Source organism: Myotis brandtii, unplaced genomic scaffold (assembly GCF_000412655.1).
Source record: "Myotis brandtii unplaced genomic scaffold, ASM41265v1 scaffold103, whole genome shotgun sequence".
NCBI classification, from domain to species: domain Eukaryota; kingdom Metazoa; phylum Chordata; class Mammalia; order Chiroptera; family Vespertilionidae; genus Myotis; species Myotis brandtii.
This window is the reverse complement of record NW_005353460.1, coordinates 1472837-1475927: the sequence shown is the minus strand read 5'-3', so window position 1 is coordinate 1475927 and position 3091 is coordinate 1472837. Positions and strand designations below refer to the sequence as shown.

The window sequence follows — 3091 nt, the reverse complement described above, 5'->3', positions numbered from 1 at the left end:
GGTGGGGGGGCTGCAGTGGCTTTGCCTGCTCCTACTGCTCCTAGGATCCCCCCTTCCTTAGAAAACTGCTCATAGGAGTCTAGGGCCCCACAGCAAAACAGACCCAAACACTTGGAAAACATCTCCTTCAATATATCTCTAAATTGCGGGCTTTTATCCTGTGAGCTCAGGTTCTGGAAAAGCATACATGAAGACCAGTTGGTGAGCTGTGGTGCTTGCCACGTGGGTTAGGGCATTGAACTAGGTTAGAGGTCTCCTTCTAGCCTGTGAATCTGGATTTGATTGTTCCACTGGGCTTTGTCCCCAACAATGATTGGATTCTGGGGAATGAAAACACAACACTGGCTTGACAGCTTCAGCAAGTTTTGGAAAGCCCAGCAGGCCAAGCCCAGTGCGCCTTTGGAACTTTACAGCACGCGGTCCCACTCAGCACGCTTCCCTGTCCCTGCCCTGTTTCACTTCTGCCTCCCCGTTCTCGTGGGGTTTTCTACCAGGAATTGATGCCATCTAACTTCATTTATGTGGTTCTGTAAACAGCATTGCATTCTTTTTGAAACAGTGCTGGAGACAAGTAAACAAAGAAAAACACGGCTCTAAAAGGTTAGATATTGTGATAGTGGCTGAACCTTGCGTCAGTGTGAGGAAATGACCACATCCCTTAGTGACCATAACATCTCCCGAGACTGGTGGTAGAAAGAAGCTCTCCTACGGGGAAAAGGGACAGGACCACACAGCTTTCACTTTTGACCCCTGGCATTCCTGATGTCTCCCCTGGGCATCTGCTGTTACCTCCAAGCTTTAGGATGGGGTGGGGCTGGGAGGCTGTGTCCCTTTAACCATTTGCCATTGTGGACTCATGACCTTTCCCTTCATAGTTCCTGGAGAGCTTCTACAGCTTTAAATTCATAAAGCTGGAACATTTGAAATGGCTTCTAAAAAGACTATGAGATAAGAAGAATGTACGCAGAAAACATGAAACTAGGTCATTCAAGTGATAGCATGGGATTTTTAATATTATTTTCCATCAGTGGAGACCCCCCCCCCCCCCCCCCGCCTCACCTAATCTCTAGCTTGCCTGGATAGTGCTGCCGTCTTAGGTTACACTCATACACCTCTTCCAAGTCTAGAGGTAAGAGAGCAAGGCCTGGACAGAAATAGGGAGTGCCCTTGTCCACTGACATTTTGAAATCTTTTCTTACCCTGCGATATCAGGATCCAGTAAAATGGAGCAAAGAGGAGCCTTCCCAGGTTATATATATTAGAGGCCCGGTGCACGAATTCATGCACCAGTGGGGTCCATTGGCCTGGCCTGCGGATCGGGCCAAAACCAGCTCTATGACATCCCCCAAAGAGTCCCGGATTGCGAAAGGGTGTAGGCCAGGCTGAGGGATCCCATCAGTGCATGATTGGGGCCGGGGAGGGATGCGGGAGGTTGGCCAACTCGGGAGGGACCGTGGGAGGGCTCCAGGGCATGTTCGGCCTGTCTTGCTCAGTCCCGATCTGCAGACCCCAGCAGCAAGCTAACGTACCGGTCAGAGTTCCTGCCCCCTGGTGGTCAGTGTATGTCATAGTGACTGGTCGACTGGTCGGTTGTCTGCCCCCTGGTGGTCAGTGCACGTCATAATGAGCAGTTGAGCAACCTTAGCATATCATTAATGACGGACACTTAGCATATTAGGCTTTTATTATATAGGGTGGATATCTTATAAGGCACAGAAGTGTGTAAGTTGACCCAACCATCCAACATAATCAGATAGTTAAAATCACTCAGGTACTCTAGATGTTTCAAACAGACCCTGTACCATAGAATTTATTGTACAATAAAGAAGGATCATAAATCCAATAAGGGAAGGGTGGGATTATTCAATAAGTTATGTCTTAATACTTAATTAGGACTTTGTGGAAAAAAGTAAAACTTATCTTTATACCACATCATATACCAATATCAATTCCAGAGAGATTAACACATAAAAAAGTAAAAATTCCAGCCAAAAAGGCTATGTGAAAAATATAGGTGAATATTTACCTTCTAAGCCAGCGGTTCTCAACCTGTGGGTGGCGACCCCTTTGGGGGTCAAACGGCCCTTTCTCAGGGCTCGCCTAAGACCATCGGAAAACACATATATAACTACATATTGTTTTTGTGATTAATCACTATGCTTTAATTATGTTCAATTTGTAACAATGAAATTGGGGGTCACCACAACATGAGGAACTATATTAAAGGGTCGCGGCATTAGGAAGGTTGAGAACCACTGTTCTAAGCTTAAGAGCAATGGAAAACATTACCCTCTTCCCCCATAAAGAATCTTTTTGGAAAAAAAAAAGAATCTTTCTGTCTGTACAAAAATAAAACATGAATGACCAAATTAAAAGGTAAATGACAGACCTTTACTTCTACTACCCTGCCCCTCAGCCACTCCGCTCCAGCCACACTGTCCTCCATTAGCCCCAAGGAGTCTGCATTAGCTGTTCCATCTAAATGAGAAACAGAATTACCTATGGAGCTTGTTAAAATGAAACGAGGTCCTGGCCAGGGAGCTAAGTTGGTTAGAGTATGCTGCTGATACCCCAAGGTTGAGGGTTTGATTCTTGATCAGGGCACATACAAGAAGCAACCAATGAATGCATAAATAAGTAGAACAAAAAAATCGATGTTTCTCTCTCTCCCTCTCTCCCTCCCCCTTTCTCTCTCTCTAAAAGTCAATCAATAAATTTATTTTTAAAAAGATAAATGACAAATATGGAGGGGAAAAATAGACTACAGTATCAGAAACTATACAAAGGGTCAATATCTACATAACAGTACATATTTATAAATTAGTAAACAAGCACTAAGACCCCAACAGAAAAGTTAGGCAAAGGAGATATGTATATGTATATGTGTGTGTGTGTGTGTGTGTGTGTGTGTGTGTGTATTTTTTTTTTTCAATTTTGAAGACTCAGTTTATTAACTGACCAGATTTACCAAAATAAGCATGGTATATACCTTAGTTTAGTGGTTCTCAACCTTCCTAATGCCGAGACCCTTTCATACAGTTCCTCATGTTGTGGTGACCCCCAACCATAAAATTATTTTCGTGGCTACTTC

At 44.2% G+C, this 3091-nt stretch overlaps 1 pseudogene; it reads right to left on the bottom strand.

Moving 5' to 3' along the window:
• Nucleotides 1–632: 632 nt before the first annotated feature.
• Nucleotides 633–3091, bottom strand: part of LOC102249262 — a 10582-nt pseudogene continuing 8123 nt past the window's right edge.